General features: G+C 40.2%; 1 protein-coding gene across 5 annotated transcripts in view; it reads right to left on the bottom strand.

The window, feature by feature from the left end:
* Positions 1-22,203, bottom strand: part of LOC124161917 (Golgi reassembly-stacking protein 2-like) — a 100,764-nt gene that overhangs the window by 30,373 nt on the left and 48,188 nt on the right. The gene's annotated exons all lie outside the window — the stretch shown is intronic.

Below are 22,203 nucleotides of genomic sequence, written 5' to 3'. Positions count from 1 at the left end.
ATTTCGATTAGCTCAATTTCGATACAGCGCAAATTCGTTCCTCAGGGAAACATTGCAACGCAGTGTAGCCTAATCAAAAATCTTAAACGCTCTCGTGATAAAACGTGAACTTGCGCTAAGTACACACGAAATTTCTATCATTTTACGCATATTAATATTATTGCTTGCCTCAAATCCGCTTTTTTGTTTATATATTAATCGAAATCCATTGCTGTGCAATGGCCAAAAGTATCACTCGTCATTGGGTCCAGATAGCCGGCCTACCGAAGTAATTTATCTCGTCTCCTTCACAGAATGATGATAAATAATTTAGATTGTTAATTAAGCGTGGGGATACTGGAAATGAGTTTTTTTTCGGCAATACGGTTTGAGACGTATTTTTGCCTTCATAGGTTATCGGGCGATTTACTTCCAGGTAGAGGGTCTATACTAAAGCCTTCAAGGTCATCTATGAGAAATGGAGTGGTGTCCGAGTTGCGTATGTTTAGCATCAACACATAAAAGGGTCCGCTATAGTCTCTCAAACACAACAGCTTCATTCCCTCCCAGCAGTCCTAGGTCCTCTGCATCTCAGGAATACAGTTCAGCAGTGGAAGACGATTTTGATAGAGCCATACAGAGTAAAAACCAAGAGAAAATGGCAAAAAATAGGAATGTGGGTAGAAAAATCAAGAATTTATCAAGAAAAACCATAAACCTAGAAGAGAAATTGAAAGAGGTCAATTGCTTTGAAAATGGAGAGCGTCAAAGCGATATTGTGAGGAAGTTTAAACGCACGATCTCTGAATAAAGATGAAGTTAAAACATCAGTGACCTCAGCCGCACCAACTTCAACCAAGCGGTCTACACATACGGAGAGTTCATAGTGGTTCTGTACAAAAAGATGAGGGTGGTAATCGCTCCGAGGCATTTAGTGGTTACAAGCTCCGGTTGGTTCCAGAATTTTAAATGGTGAGCAGGTATTTTCAGTGCGGCGATATCAGGTGAATCTGCAAGTGCTGATAGCGCAGTCACCGCAACATTTTCTGATGAACTCCAAGCTGTGAGTGAAAGTGGCTCCTTTCCCCCTCAACTAGTTTTTAGTTCTGACGAGACGATATTCTTTTGGAAAATAATGCATTCTCGTTCATTCATTTTCAGGGAAGGAAAACCTGGGTCAGGTTTCGAGGCATTTAAAGACCATTTCACCTGGCTGCTAATGACTCGAAGGACTTCAAATTAAAATGATTTATCATTCATAAACACCACTAGCTATGAAATGGCATTCAAAGTAGCATTTTCCTGTCATTTCGATGAGCGACAAAAGGGCCTGAGTGACACATTAGTTTTTTTAGACTGGTTTGAAAAATCATCAACTGCCAGCAATGCATTACGAACCCCTTGAAATAGCAGACGTTAGCCCACCAGCACGACATGGGGGAATTTCAAAAGCTCGTACGAATTTATTTCAACGCGAATAAAAGTCTTTGAATGCGGGCATACTATCTTTAAAGATATTTTAAACTATAAACATTTGCATAAATAATGTTTTCTAAGGCTATTTATGGGAATATATATGGTTTAGAGGGTGTAAGATACCCAACACCCATGCTCCCAGGAACGCATCCCTTATTTCCAATGTTAAAACGCTCTCATAAAACGCAAATTTGTATAGCGCAAAGACCCCAAGGAACGCATCCCTTGCGCTATACGAGACCCAAGTGTATTCGAATTTTAAATACACAGCACAGATTGTCTGTAATTCTCTTCATCTCTAATGACAATGGTTGGGTCTTTAATGAAATTTTGCACATTTTGTTGGTTTAATGCTTTAATAATATTTTTATGAAAACTTATCGAGCAAGCACTGAAATTGTAAAATGCCGATGACTCCACAAGAACAACACTAAGAAGAATTTACGCATGCATTCAAATGCACGCGACGTTGGCTTTTCCCAGAGTGACACTCGGGTCACGAGATGGACATTACACGGGGGGCAGCTTCTTGGAGGGCAAATGCAAGGGGAGTCTAGCGCTGTGTGTCCTATGGAGAGAATGTACCTCTGCGCTCTGTGAATTAAAGGTGTGAAACCAGACGTCCGCCTTGTCACCTCAGTCTGCCTTCTCCAGACCCTTTCTCATGAGCTAGCACTTGCATCGTATTCGATATTCGAATTCGAGAAAAATGCTCTTCAACCCATCCCTAGACTTTAATACGTCCCTATAAATGTACAGTACAATCTTTACAATCTGCCCTCGCAATAATCCGGCATGCAGGGCTTCCTTCCTTTCCTTGCGCAACTATAATTTCATCAGTTTTAAATAAAATATAATTTGGCAAGAATTTGTTTTATTAGTATGTGCGTAGGAGCTCATAATAGGGAAGTTTCCTTCATCAAAGAAAACTAAATGCATTGACCATGATTCCTTACCCACCATTAATGAATTCAGAATATACAAATTATTTGGTTTTAGAAATCCCAGTTCAGACGAATGGCAATGGTCAATTTTATCCTCATTTGAAAAAGGCCAGATTGGCGCCCATGCAATACCACTCCACGTGACGTCACAGGGACCTTGTTTCTATACGATTAGATAAGAATTTTGCATCGTCTGAGATTACCAATGCATGCATGAGGCACAGAGCTCAGGGAAACATCTCTTAATAATCACCCATTAAAAAGTGGCTAAGGTCGGAAAGTTTTATTCGTTTGATCTTAGACCATTTAAGTAAGTAGACCTGCCGTTCGGACGGAACGCTGTGGCCAACATCGCACCGCGGGGAAGTGAGTGGGATGAGGGATCGTGACGTCACGGTTCGGACTGCGGACGATATTCCGTATGCGCACTTGAGATATTTTAACGCTCATACGCTGCAAAGTCGCTGAAAAGTGACGATATTGGGCACGCAAAATGATTATACACTTAATAAACATATTTTTACGATGAACTAAGGCATTTTATAGCCTTGACTCAGCGCAAAAAGCTAAATAAATCAAGACGAAGCGATCGCATTAAATATATTTATTAAGAATGTAATTTTAATAACTTTGCAAGGAGCAATATTCATGAAAACTGGCACACTTATGGGGAAAAGGCCTAAGTTTTTTTGAGTGTAAGCAATATTTTACAATTTTGACCTTTTGACCTCACAATGTGGGTCCAAACTTGAATTTGCCCTATGGGGTTTAAATGTTTAAAAAGTCGAGATAGAATGTCTGAATTTCATTGACCGAGATGTCAATTCTTAGGTTTTTGGACCAGAGAAACCCGAAAATAACACTTTTATTTACGAAAATTTAACCGTTGACCGTCAAAGTCATAAGGGAGGCAAAAAGAGTAGCATACCAACAAAGGTGTCGATCCATGGATTTTATAGGGCACCCAAGTCAATGGTATTGTCCAAATACCCATATTATTCACTAATCGACCTCCAAGGTTAATACGGAGGTCAAAGACCATAGAGGTAAACGTCTGGCCATCGTGACACCCAGGTTTCGAACCATATGTTTAGAAGGGTGCCAAAGTCGATTTTTCAGTTAATAGATCCGTATTGTTATTTTTTTTGACCACCGAGGTCTCAAAGGTCATAGAGTTAAATGTCTGGCCATCATGACAACCAACGTGTCAAACCATAGGTTTTGAAGGGTGCCAAAGTCGGTTACGCAGTTCATTCATCCGTACAACAATTTATTTTGACCACCGAAAGTCGTAATGTGGGTCAAAGGTCATAGAGATTTTAGCCGACCGCTTTGACTTTCTGACCGCTTTTGATTCAGATATTTTAAACTTCATTCACTACTAAGATTACCAATATTTTATCACCCTCAATAACTTCAATAGCATTTTTAAAAAAGGTGATTGATTGGTTTTAAACTCTAGCTAAATTTGAGGATTCTTTTTCAAAACTCTCTTCTACAACTGTAGGGCATTAAGCCTGATATAGAAAGTAGGAATTCATAGTGTGGTATAATTTAAAAATTCTATCTACAGCTGACGAAAGAGGTAACTAGTGCGTTTTACAGTAACCAAGTATTTTCTTATATATGCGACTTCCGCAGTTTCACAAAATTCTTTCAGTATTTGAAGACGCACAGTGTAATGTAAAAATAGAAATATATTTTAATGACAATATTTTTCATATCTATATCTATAACAGCAGCTGTTTGAAAGGCGTTATGTATCATGTGCGCTGCAAAACCGATTGTACATGCCTTTGATCTGAAGGAATGACTATTAAAAATAGCATGGGAAGACATCCTACTGCTAATGCTAGTTTCTTTTCTTCGTCTCCATAAATTGTTTTTACTAAAAATTTCTGTATTTTGGAGGAAGATGCAGCAGTATTTAAATATCTTTTATGCTCTTGCGTCTCCAAGTTCTTCGAAATATTATACTGCCGTGAAAAATAGAAAATTATCCGTTACATTTCACACATTGGACAGAGTAATTGCTTCTGGATTTTTTAATAAAATGCGATTTATTTCTTAGATGATCGTTGAATCTGCATCTTCTTTTCTTACGTATTGTGACAAGAATAAAAAAATTAAATTATGTCGTAAATTGTTTAAAAAAATTTAATTGAAAACTCTGTAAGTACATACGTACAACATTACATGAAAATATTTAATAAGTTATTCAATATATTAAATACAATTGATTGTTATAAAGCAAATTTATCTTTAAAATTATTTTAATCCAATCCTCTCTTTCTTTCTTATTATAAATATGTTAATAGGTATTATTTATCCCCAGAATTTTCCGTAGCGTACGTAAATCGTAGGTGTCACTTGCAAAGCCGGCGACCTTTTTCCACCATCGCAAAATATATATAACACGAGAGCTGTCTGCTAGGTAAAAAATTATGCATTTATGAAATAACTAAATTACTTACCTAAATAATATGAATGCTGATTTGTTGACATCCCTTTTTAGTAGCGCTAGCGTGCAGTTCAATTTGCGTCGCATAATTGACCGTTTAAAAATTACTATATGCGAAGGCGTTGCCGCGTTACTTCGTGGACGACCGGCAAATTCTTTACACCATGACCCTTTTCCTCTCTAAAATTCCCCCGTTTACAACTTTTGTGCAAGATTTCATGTTTTTGTAACGATTTTCCGAATGATGCTAGATCGCTAACGAGATAAGAAAAAATCTGCGGAAGTTTACAAAGGGCTTTGTCTTCATTTTACTGCCACAATATTTTTTCGTCGCTGCCAATGACGAAAAATGCCACTGTTCATTAATTGTAAATTCACCAATCCAATCATGGCTGAGAGAATACTTCTCGTACATAACGCAATATATATTAGTACTTTTAAGGGTCATTCCATGTCAGTTCACCCAGGCATGGCACCCACCGACTCGGATTTTAATGAAATTTTTGTCACTGGCTACTATCACCTATCTGATAACCCATGTAAAATATTTCCACTCTCACTCTCATAGTTTGCAAGATATGAGGAGTCAAAGTTTGAGATGTTTGCTCAGAAGTGGCGCTAGTGGGAGTCAAATTCCAGAGTGCAGGGCACAGGGTAAAAATTCATAACTCAGAAACCACATTATATATTTGAATGAAATTTTGACCCCCTGTCTATCCAAGTGCAAAGCTTCCATAGTAATGTCTTTTATTCCCCTTGCATTGTTATGTTAGCCAAAATGATGTCAACAGTGGTTAATTAACCGATTTTTTTAGCTCAAAAACATTACTTCATATTTTCAGAATTATCACCAAAAGGCAGAGCAGTTAACTCATCCAATTTTTTTTTAAATTGAAGGTTAATATATGCTCCAATATACTGTGAAATAAAAATGGTGGTGTTTTGACTGCCACTATGAGTATTTCAGGTTTTACTTTTTTTTCTGCCCCCGTGAGAGGGATTTTGGACACGTACTGTAAGATAATAAGTATAAGTGTATCCATACCTTCATGAGGATATATTTGAAATATTGGTCAGTAAATCTAAGACCAAACATGTAATCTAGTGAATGTGGCTCTTGTTCATACAATTTTTTAAAATAACAATACTTGGCTTGTGGCAGCGGAGGGGAAAAGAGTCCAAATGGCTCAGAAATGTGAAATGATGCTTTTTCCTGGAATTTACCCATTTTTCAAGTGTTTAGCATATGGAAAAATTGGTATAAACATACATTAGACTCTTACTGTGCATTAAGAGGATAAATGGAAATACTAATTTAAATAAAATTATTTAAATAATACACTTAAATGTGTTTAAGGCATCTCCCGAACATCTCTGGAGGCTCTCTCGGGCAACTAAACGCTTTACAATACCACCAATTCCATCACATGGGGATTTTCCATATGGGTGCATAAATTTCACTTTCACATCATGTTCTTCCTCGTGTTTAGAAATCACTAATCCAAAAAACCAGAGGTCATCATAAGCACATGCAATGTTCAAGTTTGTTAAGATCTGTGAAAAAGTTATTAAATGAGTCCCGCTGAACTGGAGTTGTACAAAGTTAGCCTCACTTTCACAGAAGAAGTATGGCCTTCGAATCTCTTAGTGATGGAAGAGCTGGCAGTGCAAATGGTATTACTTATAGATATGCAGCAGGTTGTCACCAATATCCACATTCCTTGATGGCAACTGGAGTATTCAATTTCTATTTCACTGGGAGAGATAATGCTGACATTATGTGCCACATTGTTTTCTCCCCTGCCTCACATATGATTGTATTACATGACAAACTTGAGAAGGTTATACAATCCCACCTATTCAGCCTCACTTTTCAGTGTTATTCCATCTCCCCAAGGGATAAGAGAATTAAGTGCAACCTCTACATAAGGAAGAATAAAATGTTACAATATATCACAGTGAGGGCATGATAAATCAAAATAGATTCTAGGGTACCATTTTTAGTCTTCTGCCAAATCTTCTTGTGTGAAGATGCTCCATGGGTTTCCAAGTTTATTCTGTGTGTACGATCAGAATATTTTTACCTGTACATTAATTGTGTGTGCTATGAGTTAGGCGAAGCTGCTCATTGTGAACTTCAACATTAAAAAAGGTTAGTGTCTCCACTATGCTTCAAAATGAGCAAATTTTTGAACTATGCAGCATTGGAAAAGTAACTGCATCTGATTGCCTCGAAAAAACCTGCACACCAGTGGTGCAACTGAACAAAATTGAGATCATGAGTATACTTGAAAAACAGCTGTTATATCTCAGAAGTGGTGTACCTGGGGAAGTCCTATCCAATGTCTGCGAACATCACAGAATATACAATGTGAAAAAGTATGAAACCTACCAAATATATTGTCTTGGTCCTTTTAAGACCCACAAGAAGAAAATATCAAAATCACTGAGAAATGTAAGTTTTAATTTGCAGAAAAGGCCTGTTAAATCCCAACTCTTCGGAAATTAGTGCCAGGAATGAAAATATGCCAGCCATGTAGGGAGGAAGTACAGAAACACTCCAGGTTTGGAAATGAGCTTTCTGATGTTGAAGAAGTAGATAGTGACAGCAATGATAGTATTTTGAATTTTGAAACAACATTATCCCCAGAAAAATCAACTGAGCTACTTAACAGAATGCTGCAAGATAGAGGAGTCACCTTTAAAATTTCATGGCATATCATCTCATCTCACAGAAGGTCAACCTACGCTAAAAGGAAAGTAGAGTCAACATGCAGTAATTTTAAAAGGAAAGTTAAAAGAGTTCTTGATAAAGAATTATCTCCAGAACAGGATGACCCAAAACTGCCAAAAGAACTACTTCAGAAAGTTCATGATATGGATGTGCTCATAGACTTAATCAAACAAAAAGTTGACACATCAAGCACTCATCAAGGAAAGGTACATCTGTTATCATTGGTACCAACTTCATGAAGCAGGAAGAAAGTAATGGAAGAGTTTCATGTGAGTGAGTACACTGCCCGCCAAGCAAGAGAACTTTTCAGAGACAATGGAAAATTGGCTGCACCTGAATTGAGAAAAGGGAAGGCAAATATAAAACATTACAATTAGTTAGGACTTTCTATAAAAGTGATGAGTACTCCAGAATGATGCCTGGAAAGAAAGATTCCATTAGTATCTCCAAAAATGTACATGTTCAGAAGAGATTATTACTTGCTAACTTGAAGGAATTGTATTCCACTTTTAAATTTGACTTCCCCAGAATTAAAATTGGCTTTTCTAAATTCTGCAACCTAGGTCCAAAATGGTTTGTGGTAGCAGGATCTCCTGGAACGCATTCAGTGTGTGTTTGCACAATTCATTAAAATGTCAACTTACTGCTTAATGCCTGTAATATAGAGGAAACAAGCCAGGACCTAATTGGTTATTTAGTGTGCTCTAGAAAAAATAGGGACTGTATACTGCGACATTGCTCTCAGTGTCCTTCACGTGAAAAATTGAAAAGCTTACTGCTGAAAAAGTTTGAAGAATGTGACCCCGGAGATGAAGTTTCATACAGTCAGTGGGTTTCCCGTGACAGATCTCAACTGGTGAACTTCACTGCGATATTTGATGAGTACAGATTAACTTTAATTGAAAGAGTGGAAAAACTGGTGCCCCATTCATGTATTACGAAGGTACAGGCAAACTACCTTAAGCAAATGAAAGAAAATCTTGGACCCCATGAAGCAGTTGTTCTCCTTGACTTCAATGAGAACTACTCATATGTTATCCAAGATGAGGCACAGGGGTATCACTGGACAAGTGATAGTTGTACGGTACACCCTGTTGTGATTTATACTCGAGATCACCTGACGAAACAGCTTATTATTTCCAGTTTATGCATATTGTCAGATGATTTGGAGCATGATATAGCTTTTGTTTATGAAACCCAAAGAATTATATTTTGCTTTGTGAAGGAAAATTTTGCTTTAGTCAAAAAATTGAGTTACTTTAGTGATGGTTGTGCAGGATGGTACAAGAATTGCAAAAATATCTCAATCTTTGCAAGCATTACCAGGATTTCTCTTTAATGGCATCATTTACATTCTTTGCTGCAAGCCATGTAAAATCCCCATGTGATGGAATTGGTGGTATTGTAAAGCGTTTAGTTGCCCGAGAGAGCCTCCAGAGATGTTCGGGAGATGCCTTAAACACATTTAAGTGTATTATTTAAATAATTTTATTTAAATTAGTATTTCCATTTATCCTCTTAATGCACAGTAAGAGTCTAATGTATGTTTATACCAATTTTTCCATATGCTAAACACTTGAAAAATGGGTAAATTCCAGGAAAAAGCATCATTTCACATTTCTGAGCCATTTGGACTCTTTTCCCCTCCGCTGCCACAAGCCAAGTATTGTTATTTTAAAAAATTGTATGAACAAGAGCCACATTCACTAGATTACATGTTTGGTCTTAGATTTACTGACCAATATTTCAAATATATCCTCATGAAGGTATGGATACACTTATACTTATTATCTTACAGTACGTGTCCAAAATCCCTCTCACGGGGGCAGAAAAAAAAGTAAAACCTGAAATACTCATAGTGGCAGTCAAAACACCACCATTTTTATTTCACAGTATATTGGAGCATATATTAACCTTCAATTTAAAAAAAAATTGGATGAGTTAACTGCTCTGCCTTTTGGTGATAATTCTGAAAATATGAAGTAATGTTTTTGAGCTAAAAAAATCGGTTAATTAACCACTGTTGACATCATTTTGGCTAACATAACAATGCAAGGGGAATAAAAGACATTACTATGGAAGCTTTGCACTTGGATAGACAGGGGGTCAAAATTTCATTCAAATATATAATGTGGTTTCTGAGTTATGAATTTTTACCCTGTGCCCTGCACTCTGGAATTTGACTCCCACTAGCGCCACTTCTGAGCAAACATCTCAAACTTTGACTCCTCATATCTTGCAAACTATGAGAGTGAGAGTGGAAATATTTTACATGTGTTATTAGATAGGTGATAGAAGCTAGTGACAAAAATTTCATTAAAATCCGAGTCGGTGGGTGTCATTTTGAAAATTTCTGGGTGATTTGACGTGGAATGACCCTTAATTGAAAAATCGTGAAGAAAATGGTCAAAATACCGCAGTGATACAGTGAATCCCCATTCGTTGCCATGCACTACGACGATGAGCGTCACAACCGTTACGTCACGCCCCTTTAAAAGTGGGTGGGGAAGGAAGGGAACGGAGGGGAGATGTTGGCCACACGGCGAGACATAGGTAGGGGTGGGGAATGGCGGGTCTAGTTCTTCTATGGTCTAAGCGTTTGATAAGGTATTAATAATCCTTATTTAAGCCAAGGGCTACCTGCTAGTAGGGTACTCTGCTACCTGCTAGCATCCTGCGTCGTATCAGCACTCAGAGCCTCGCCTCAAGGTCATCTCACTAGCGGCAGCGGGAAGCAGAACGACACCACATGGAGTTTTCCCAGCATTCATACTTAACCGTCGCGTTTTCACTTTTCATTTAATCACAAGAAATAGATATCCTCATATAAAAATCTAAAAGCCTGAAATATGTGCACCGGGAGTAATAATCTTTTGATTTAGGCATTTAAAAACAATAATAGGTAAACACCCTATTAGCATGAAGTTCTTCGTAAGTCACAGCGGTGTTCATTCAGTTATCGAAATTTCCTCTTTCAGTACTATTTGAAAGAGGAAATTTTGATAAACTGCGGCGGTAATAGAGGCATAAGAGGGAGTAGAAAGAGTTCCGATCCTCTCTTAGCATACGCCATTGCTCTACTTTGCTTGTCATACGAACAATTTTATTTAAATGCTCTCGCAGGAGTATTGCAATAGAATTGCAGCCGTGGAAAATTTTAAGGCAAAACACGTCAGGCACATAGCATGAACCTTCCCAAGAGATTGGACAACAATCAGGGCAATCTGAGCGCCGTAGGATAATAACCACGTCATAGATTTAACGGAGCCACACTCGGCCCTCCATCAGCCAATGCCTCTGACGTTTTTTTTTCCTTTCCGATACCCCACAGGAAAATAGGAAAACATCAAGTTACAGGGGAACAACGGAAACGTGTTTCATCCCTACCCCGTCTCAGCAACTGACCTTGATCGATCTCCCAGTTTCTGGAGGCCAAATGCAAGGGGAGTCATCTACTGAGCCTGAGGATATCTCGATAGCTTTCAATAATTGCAAGACACGCACGAGGTACAAAAAAAGAAAGAAATCTAACGCGACGCATATCTGACAGAATTTAAGTTTTTTAAGCTCTCATTGTTTGACACAAAGATTTATAGTTACAACAAGGCTACTAATATTCAAAATAGTCCAAACAGCACACTTTCGGAAGAAGCAAGAGTAGCATAAGCGCATTCAAACAAGACAAGACAGACTGGTTACTTCAGGCAATGCAAACTGCATACATCACATTGCTGCGCCTTCGCCCCTTCGCTTTGTAGGCAACAACGTCACATGCAATATCGGACGTGTTTGTCCCTTGCTCCTTCGCTCGTAGCTTCGAGGACGGTGGGATCGCGCTCCTTCCCCTCGACCTCTCCTTCAGTGCTCTTCACTTATAAGCATTTCTGATTTCTTATATCCACAATTTAGTCCAACAATGAGCACACCCTTCGAATTTTTTAAAGCGCAGATTTTGACACCAATGTAATTTTCAGTTGCAAAAATCCTCATATTAGCATCTGAAGATGATTTTTGAAAAATCACATGCTCAGCGTAATGGAAATTGCTCAGCAAGACAGATCTTGACTACTAATCAGGTATGTCCTTCAAAACTATGCGTTTCTCTACGTTTGATAAGCGATTACTATATGCCGTATAAATGCCGTGGGATGCTTACTCGTGACAATAAATTTAGCGCGTGCTCCGGAGCGAAAAACCCCCGCGCGATCTTTTCAATGCCCACCTCTGAGATACCGACGTGACCGCGCAATGCTTACAAGAAAAGCAAACAGGAGCATTTTAAAAATACGTCACTAAGGGATAAACTCCCCTGCCTGCCGCTTGCTTTTGACCTAGGATTTCAGATGACTGACTCACACTGAAAACCAAGCCCACTCAGTTCCCCTTGGACTTGCGACCGGTGAAAGGGGAGGGGGGAAGATAAGAAGTTTGTGTAAGAGGTGCACCCTCATTTTCGGCAGCAATTTCTGGGAAAAAAGGTGCGCCTCTTACACGCGCTTATACGGTAACTCAAGTCCTCGTGTCCTGTCGTGCTGCCCCTTCAAGTGGACTTTTTTCTGGTGTGTGCCATACCGAAAAGAGTCTTATAATCTGTAAAAGACTGCAATAATTACTTTTCTAAAAATGGAAAGGAGAGCTATTAGAAAAAGAAATCCAAGACATTTGATAAACAAAGCGACTCAATTTCAACAGAGTGTGGGCGGGAGTTCTCCAGACGAATGACATGTGACTAGAGGTCCGTGAATTTCGCGAGATGCGATATCGCGAAATAACATGAAATGATACAAAATCGGTAAATGAAAACAAAATTTCGCATTCTTTGCAATGTTAAGTGGATTAGCGAAAAATATCACATCTAATGAGTCACAGTCCATTAAAGCCTAAACCTTCATTGTTTAATGCTGCCGACGTTCACTTGCTTCATCTCATTACGATTCCAAGGTCAACTGGCTCGTTAAGCCTCGCGCATAACGCATCCGCGTATTATCGCACACCGTAGTGATTTCTCCACCAGAATTTGCCGTTCAATTTATCACAGCCTCTCTCTTCGATTTCGTTTAGTCAGAAAGCAGCCTCAATGTGGCACTGCCTGTATTTCACGCCGTAGAGGGCACACCACCGGGCCGAATTGAAATGGGCTCCGTGGTGACCATGGTGGCCATCAACAGCGCCATGCCATCAACTGCGTGATTCGATTCGTTTAAAGATATCCATTGACAAGTATGGTTATTTGAAAGCACGAAGCGCTAGCAATGGAGGAAGGGAAGGAAGGAACAGAAAGGATAGGAGGAGAGGGGGGTCTCCTTACTAGCGGATGGATCGTCGCATATTCGGCTCTGCACTGAACTACAATGCAAAAGAAATCATTTCGGCATTGGCCAAATGTAATATCTAATTCTTCTGGAGAGAAAGTGTCTCAATCTAGATGTTGCAGGATCGATTAATGGGAAATAACTTTTCAAGTTTCTTTGAATCCGATTATGTTTTATTACGTGTGATTCTTTCACTGCCTTTCCCGACTGATTGGCAACAGCTGTAATCAAAACTAAGCGATTTTGTTGTATCTAGCAGCTGTCCTACCTTCCCTCAACACCTGAGTGAGGGGTATCGAAAGGGAACCCACGTCATGAAACATTTCGGCCATTTGTAAGTTGTACAGTTCTATGGTTATACTGTAGCTACCCAGCACTCAGTTTGAAAACACCTTTGTGAGTGGTTGTGTTTTGAGGTTAGACTGTTTTTTTATCGTAGTTCCAGCTTTAAATATTGAACGAAGGATGGGAATTTTAAAATGCCAAACGCAAGTGATACTGTTCCTAACAGAGCAAGCGAATTCAGCTCATTAGGATTTAATGTGAAAGACAGAGTATTACTGTGCAAAGTTTGCGATAAAAGATTATAATTTGCAAGATGTGACACTTTGTTAAAGCACATCAGTAGCGATATACAAAAGCGAGCAAAAAAAAGGGGACACCTGCAAAACAACAGCTATCATTTGAACACACAGTCACTCAGTCAAAGAAAGCAAAGGAGGAGCTTGTTGTTGCTACTACAGAAGCATTTTTAAAGGCTTTATTTAGTGTAGAGAAACTTGACAATACAAAAATTCTGGAATGGCTCACGAAGTATACATATAAGAGGTAGAGGGATTTGCCGTTTGCCGATCGTATTCACCAAGACTACATATTTGAATAAGTACTCATGAAATGTGTATCGTAAAATAACAAAATGCCTATAATGTGGGAAAATTGTGGCATTTTAATAAAACCGCCAACATTTTCTATAACACCGAAATCACATGGTTTTAAAATGAATTTTAGCAAAAAATAAAACCACTTCCACGGACCTCTACATATGACCTTGAGTACAGGGGCACAGCAAGGAATTAAGGCCAGGGGAGGGGGGGATTTACGTGCAACTAATACCGGGGTGTGTGGGGGTTATAGAATACCCACCAGGATAAGCGGTAGGTGCGAGATAAACAAATTGCGGAATTTTGTTCATTTTGTGGTGCTCAGGGGGGGGTCAGGAAGGCTGACAATTTATTTAATTTATTTGGACGGCATCTACGTCCAAAACTAGTGTAAGAGATGGTGGAGATGTGTGCAATAAATTTCTTTGAAGTATTTGCACTTTCTCTTTTATCATGTCTTTACGGAACTTACTTTATGAACATTCATCGCAGGGGTGCAGATAGGAATTAAGGCTGATGGGGGTTTAGGTGCAACTAATACCGGGGTGAGTGGGGGTTGTAGAACCACCAGGATAAGCGGTAGGTGCGAGGTTAATAAATTGCAGAATTTCAAAGATGTATGGTTCAAAATGGTGAGTTTTACAGCTTTCTGAGGGATATTATATTTTATTGATCCTTATACTATTCTATTAGTAATATAGAATATCTTCTTATAAATATTTCTCGGGTTTCTAGCCGAGTGAGACTATTTTGTTCTAACGTTTCGACGGAACACTCTTCCATCGTCCTCAGAGAATGAATGTGCTGCAGGCCCGCCTTCCTGCGCTTATATAGCCGTTCAAACCGCGGGGCATTGTTGTCGCCTTCTGTCCGTTATCTTTTTGATTAACGGTTTCCATTCCGTGCTTATCGTGTACCCAGAATCGCGATTTACTTTATTCCTCTCCAGCCGGATCTCAATGGCTTCTTTAAGGAGACGATCCCAAAACAAAGGTGCCTTAGAGATCACTCGAGCCTCATCAAAAGATATTATATGATCTTCCGTTAGGCTGTGTTCAGCGAGGGCCGATTTCTCCGGATGGAACAGTCTTATACACCTCTTGTGCTCTTTAATTCGTGTCTCTACCGTGCGCCCAGTCTCTCCGATGTACACTTTCCCACACTGACATGGGATACGGTAAACTCCAGGTGTTCTGAGTCCCAAGTTGTCCTTCACACGCACTAAATCCCCACGCAGTTTTTGCGGTGGTTTGTGTATAGTTTCAATATTCCGCTTTGCTAGAATCCTCGATATTTTCCCGGCCACAGTTGAGACATAAGGCAGACAAGCTCTTGCTATGGGTTTCTTATCTCTGGAAGGCATATCTGGAACGAGGAAGCTTTCAACGCGGTTATTCTTGTGCTCTGTGTTAGCTCTTAACAGGGCGAGCGAAATCTCTTTCTTCGTATACCCATTTCGGAGGAATGTTTCCCGTAGGTGATCTAATTCTTGTGGGAGGCTTTCTTTGTCTGCTATAATATTTGCACGATGCAGGAGGGTAGAGAGAACAGCTCTTTTTTGAGATGGATGGTGGTGACTTAAGCCATTTAGGTACAGGTCAGTGTGTGTTGGCTTCCGATAAACTCGGTGACCTAAAGTTCCGTCCTCCTTTCTTTGGATTAAAATATCGAGGAAGGGTAAACTGTTGTTTTTCTCTATCTCCATCGTGAATTGAATATTTTGATGTTGTTCATTCATGTGTTTCAGGAAATTATGCAGAGCCTTAGATCCATGAGACCAAACAATAAATGTATCATCCACATATCGGAAATAGTGTGTTGGTTTATGCGTCGCTGAGGCAAGGGCTTTTTCTTCGAAGGCTTCCATATAGAAATTCGCTATTGCAGGAGAGAGTGGTGATCCCATTGGTACACCATCCACTTGCTCGTAATATTTTCGATTATGGAGAAAATATGTGGACGTTAGTACATGATGAAAAAGGCTCACTGTCTTACGGTCAAAACGATCTTCTAGAAGCTCAAGCGTTTCCTTCAATGGAACACGAGTGAATAAAGACACGACGTCGAAGCTGACCATGATGTCTGTTTGAGCCAAGTGGAAATCTTGCAGGATCTTCACAAGTTCCGACGAATTTTTTATGTGGCGTTCACATGTTCCCACGTAGGGAGTTAATAAACCCGTGAGGTATTTGGCCAGGTAATAAGTGGGAGAGTCAATTGCACTCACAATGGGTCTTAAGGGTATATCTCTCTTATGAACTTTTGGCAGTCCATATAGTCTTGGCGGTATCGGAGCTTGTGGCACAAGGTTTCTTCTGATTTCTATTGGTAAACCTGCTTTCTTAATGAGTTCAATAGTCTTTCTGACTACGGAGTCAGTGGGGTCACGGTTTAAAGGATGATATGCCTTATCCTGAAGGACAAGTCGAAGTTTTTCTTCATAATCATTGGTCTTCATGACGACTGTCGCGTTTCCCTTATCGGCTGGAAGAATGACGAAGTCAACATTTTTCCGTAGTTTAGTCAAGGCCAATCTTTCCTCTCTGCTCAAATTCGGTTTTGGGATAGCAGCTCTTTTAAGAACCATCGATATCTCTCCTCGTATCTCCTCCGCGGCGTCAGACGGAAGTTTCCGTACGGCTTGCTCTATACCTCCCATGAAATCTTCATATGGAATAGATCTTGGAGCAGGGGCGAAATTAAGCCCTTTAGAAAGGACGGATAAAGTATGTTCGTCAAGGGCATCACCCGTGAGATTAATCACGATTCGATTTACATCTGATTTTGGAGTAGGCGCCTTCTTTGGTAAAAGCCGAAGAAATTTATTCTTCAGCCTTTCCGTGTCTTGGCGAAATAAGATGTCAGCTTGAACAGTGGTGGAGACATCGATGTAATCCCAGTCCAAGGGAGAGAGGAAGGACGCGAGGCGTAGGTGTAACGGCATCAACTCTCTTGCAATTTCATCAAGAGATCTTCTCTTGTCGTGAATCCGGTCGCGGACAAGAGCGGCACCAGCTCTCTTCATTATCCTCCTCGCTGAGGGTGAGTCGACTCCGGTACGGACTTGGGCGAACTTCGGCAAGACATCTTGGTCCCGGCATCTTAGGAGGAATGCGAGTGAACTAAGAAGTTTCGCTTTCTCCTTCCTTAGGTGTTCAAGGCGGCGTATAATTATGTATGTTTCCTCCCCGTAGAGGTGTGTTATATATGATCTTGTTTTTTCTCGGCGAATATTTCTTATAAATATTTCTCGGGTTTCTAGCCGAGTGAGACTATTTTGTTCTAACGTTTCGACGGAACACTCTTCCATCGTCCTCAGAGAATGAATGTGCTGCAGGCCCGCCTTCCTGCGCTTATATAGCCGTGCAAACCGCGGGGCATTGTTGTCGCCTTCTGTCCGTTATCTTTTTGATTAACGGTTTCCATTCCGTGCTTATCGTGTACCCAGAATCGCGATTTACTTTATTCCTCTCCAGCCGGATCTCAATGGCTTCTTTAAGGAGACGATCCCAAAACAAAGGTGCCTTAGAGATCACTCGAGCCTCATCAAAAGATATTATATGATCTTCCGTTAGGCTGTGTTCAGCGAGGGCCGATTTCTCCGGATGGAACAGTCTTATACACCTCTTGTGCTCTTTAATTCGTGTCTCTACCGTGCGCCCAGTCTCTCCGATGTACACTTTCCCACACTGACATGGGATACGGTAAACTCCAGGTGTTCTGAGTCCCAAGTTGTCCTTCACACGCACTAAATCCCCACGCAGTTTTTGCGGTGGTTTGTGTATAGTTTCAATATTCCGCTTTGCTAGAATCCTCGATATTTTCCCGGCCACAGTTGAGACATAAGGCAGACAAGCTCTTGCTATGGGTTTCTTATCTCTGGAAGGCATATCTGGAACGAGGAAGCTTTCAACGCGGTTATTCTTGTGCTCTGTGTTAGCTCTTAACAGGGCGAGCGAAATCTCTTTCTTCGTATACCCATTTCGGAGGAATGTTTCCCGTAGGTGATCTAATTCTTGTGGGAGGCTTTCTTTGTCTGCTATAATATTTGCACGATGCAGGAGGGTAGAGAGAACAGCTCTTTTTTGAGATGGATGGTGGTGACTTAAGCCATTTAGGTACAGGTCAGTGTGTGTTGGCTTCCGATAAACTCGGTGACCTAAAGTTCCGTCCTCCTTTCTTTGGATTAAAATATCGAGGAAGGGTAAACTGTTGTTTTTCTCTATCTCCATCGTGAATTGAATATTTTGATGTTGTTCATTCATGTGTTTCAGGAAATTATGCAGAGCCTTAGATCCATGAGACCAAACAATAAATGTATCATCCACATATCGGAAATAGTGTGTTGGTTTATGCGTCGCTGAGGCAAGGGCTTTTTCTTCGAAGGCTTCCATATAGAAATTCGCTATTGCAGGAGAGAGTGGTGATCCCATTGGTACACCATCCACTTGCTCGTAATATTTTCGATTATGGAGAAAATATGTGGACGTTAGTACATGATGAAAAAGGCTCACTGTCTTACGGTCAAAACGATCTTCTAGAAGCTCAAGCGTTTCCTTCAATGGAACACGAGTGAATAAAGACACGACGTCGAAGCTGACCATGATGTCTGTTTGAGCCAAGTGGAAATCTTGCAGGATCTTCACAAGTTCCGACGAATTTTTTATGTGGCGTTCACATGTTCCCACGTAGGGAGTTAATAAACCCGTGAGGTATTTGGCCAGGTAATAAGTGGGAGAGTCAATTGCACTCACAATGGGTCTTAAGGGTATATCTCTCTTATGAACTTTTGGCAGTCCATATAGTCTTGGCGGTATCGGAGCTTGTGGCACAAGGTTTCTTCTGATTTCTATTGGTAAACCTGCTTTCTTAATGAGTTCAATAGTCTTTCTGACTACGGAGTCAGTGGGGTCACGGTTTAAAGGACGATAACAAACAACGTAACTAACGTTAGAACAAAATAGTCTCACTCGGCTAGAAACCCGAGAAATATTTATAAGAAATATTCGCCGAGAAAAAACAAGATCATATAGAATATCTTGTTTATACATAGTAATATCCTTTCCCTTGGGCTACAACCTAGTCGCGGTGGAAAGGCTTGCACGTTCCTATGACCCCTAGAAGTGCACTGGCAGGATTAATTCTAAATTATTCCCAGTAGGGCCACCCATGCCAGATAGGTCGAATGGTAGGAGCCAGATGAAAGGTAGTCCACGTGATGCTGTGACGTGAAAAACACTGTTGGAATGGAAGTGGCAATCCCCATCAACTATCTCTTCCCTGAAAACATGGAGTACAACCAAATGAGTCACGGAATCTCATCGTCCGGGACCCATCCGCAAAGGGCAGGTGTCCGGCACGGCAGCGAGGTCGGCTTCGTCAACATGCGAAATCCTTGCAGAGACTTATCATCATCAGCAGCAATGAAGAGAGAAGAAAAGACGACCAAGAAGAAGATGGAGAAGAAGAAGTCGGCTATAAATGCAGGGACGTGGAATGTGAGGACAATGATGAGGGCGGGGAAGTTAGAAAATATCAAAAGAGAAATGGATAAAGGGAGGATAGATATCTTAGGATTATGCGAGGTGAGGTGGAGGGATGGGGGGGACTATTGGAGTGATGGGTATAGGCTATATATAGTGGATGGGAGCAAGGGGTAGCTTTAGTATTAAACGGGAAGATGGGTAAGCGTGCGGTAGGTATAGACCAGGTAAGCGAAAGGATTCTGGTGGTAGAAATTGAGGCACGGCCCACCAACCTTGTGGTGGTCCAGGTTTACATGCCCACTAGCAATCATAGGGAGGAAGAAGTAGACGAGGTGTATGAACAGCTCGAGGAAATAATTAGAGACACACCGGGTAAGAAAAATCTGGTAGTGATGGGGGACTGGAACGCTTCAGTCGGGGAAGGGAGAGATGGAAATGAAATAGCAGAATTTAGCAGGAGAAACAAATTATTCATCACAAACACGTGGTTCAATCATCATAAAGGGCGAAGAAACACATGGAAAAGTCCAGGGGATGTGGGGAGATATCAAATAGACTACATTATGGTAAGACAGAGGTTTAGGAACAGTGTGAAAAACTCGCGCAGCTTCCCAGCAGCTGATGCGGATTCAGACCACAACCTAGTGCTCATGAAGCACAACGTAAGATTCAAAAGACTTAAGAAAGTTAGGAAGGCAAAGAAATGGAATTTATAAGCGCTGAAGGGGAGTATGAGGAGAGAATAACAGGAACTAGTGGACATTAGTATATGGGAGATTGAAAGTACGAAGACTGTTGAGGAAAGAAGGGATAATATTAAAACGGGAATAATCAAAGCGGCTGAGAAGTCAATTGGTTACGTTGACAGTAGAAGGATAAAGAAGCCGTGGATAACGGAGAACATGATAAGGGAAATGGAGGAGAGGAGGAAGTGGAAGAACGCGGACACAGAACAGGCCAAAAGAATGCATAGGGAACTAAATACAGTGGAACCTCGATCTGTCGTTTTTCAGGGGGATGGATGAAAAAAAGATGAATGCGGGAAAACGATCGATGCAGGATTGTTATTCCGGGTTGCCTATGTCCCAGGATCCGCTGGATTTTTGCGAATTATGATATTCATTAATGGATTCAAACGAGATTTTAGCTGATTACAGGAATATTATTACTTTATCGAAACACTTAGGTCATTTTGTTGATTCGACTTATCTCTCTTTCAAATATCCTAAAGGAACGAGCCGCCTTGCTAAAAAATGTTTGCACTCCACTCGGAATTTTCACTGCTATTATGCATTTCTGTCTGATGTAAAAATTCTTATCCATCAAATGCCATTTCCAGTACACGTATTTATGAGAGAAATTTGCATGCGTGCCTCAAACAACTGATTTTGCCATCGCAGTGATTGGTTATGAGATGGATCAAGAAGGCCATTAATAGTTTATTATTTGAAATCTTCCTTTGAAGCAATTAAATTTTTAATATGATTGAGGCAATGTGGCGTTAATCGTTTGCGGCACGCCCACCTGATCCTCGGCTTCATCCCACCTCTTGTTTTCACCAGGGATCTTGCTCTACCCCCACCCCTGCCGTCATGTACTAGCGGACATACTGAGGCGTACTGTAATATTCACACATATCTAGCCCGGATTCTTTTCTTCATCATCAATTATTTTCAGTACATCTTTTAAAGTTCTCACTTATGTCTTTGGAAGGGCCATGGTCCGAAGACAAATAAGAATAAAACTAATGAAACTGAAACCTGACTCCATTGAACCCACACGGAAAACACTTGCTAGTTTTAAGTCAATCCACCCCGGAAAGTACGGAACCACTCGTACGAGGTGAAGTTCGGCACTGATACTATCGCGTGCGGCATCGGCAGAGCTTACTGCAGAGGGTGAAGCATGACCATATGACTGCGCAATGAAATTTTTTATCCGATAGAGAAGGCAACTTACCCACTCATTTCTAACAATAAGTAGCGTAGCTCTAAATGAGCAGATGAATTCAGATTGCTAGTAGCGAGAAACAAAATATCCTGAGAATATTTCGCTTCCTTAGCACCTCAGACAAGTGAGACTTGTAGCATAACTCGTAAATTGTAACCAGATCCTGTAACCCTGTTTTCGAAAAAAATCCGCATCAACTGCCATGAAGCTCACTATCAGCTGCAAGGATATCGATATTTGCCGGAAATCACCATCATATTATTCCAACTATTTCCTTGCTTAAAATGGTTAAATAACGTTAGAAATAAGTCGTGTTTGGTATGAATCTTTCTTGAATTACGTGCACATCACTAATATCTCAATTTAATAAAAGTATAATACCAATTGCTGAAATTCATTTTTACACACCTTTCGGGCTAATCGGTGATTCATGCAGCAGTTGACCTCCAGAGGTGGGGATCTTTGAAGCGAGTCAGCTAAAAAAAAGTCAGCGGTCGAGAAAGGGGGAGGCGTGAAAAAGGTTTCTTTTGTTCTCGAGTAACTTGATACAGTAAACTCTTGATTTTACGAAGTCAGTGGGACCGGAAAATTGGCGCTTCGTAAAATCGAGTTTCGTAATTTCAAAACTTTTTCATAAGTCACGAAAAAATGTTCGCTTTTGTTTCTTCCGCCCTTTTTTGTCTTTAGTGGTCTTATTTAAATGTTTTCGGCGGTTATTCTCGATATTATTCCTAGTAAAGTCATTTTGTTATCGATATATGCTGTGAAAGATCGTTAAATAATTATACCACCATAAAATTCCCATTTCTCGTTCATACTTCAACATCAACGATCGCTTAAGAAATTCCCGACCAGTTTAGAAAACGTAATCAAATATTGAATTGCAAAGTTTATTATAAGAATTTAATGTTATAAATTTGTGGTTAGGAGCGAATAACAAATATTAAGTTAGCGTAAGATATATATATTTGTTTCCAGCA

This window comes from Ischnura elegans, chromosome 7 (assembly GCF_921293095.1).
Source record: "Ischnura elegans chromosome 7, ioIscEleg1.1, whole genome shotgun sequence".
Classification (NCBI taxonomy): domain Eukaryota; kingdom Metazoa; phylum Arthropoda; class Insecta; order Odonata; family Coenagrionidae; genus Ischnura; species Ischnura elegans.
Note: the sequence above shows the minus strand (reverse complement) of the source record. Positions and strands in the feature narration are given on the sequence as shown.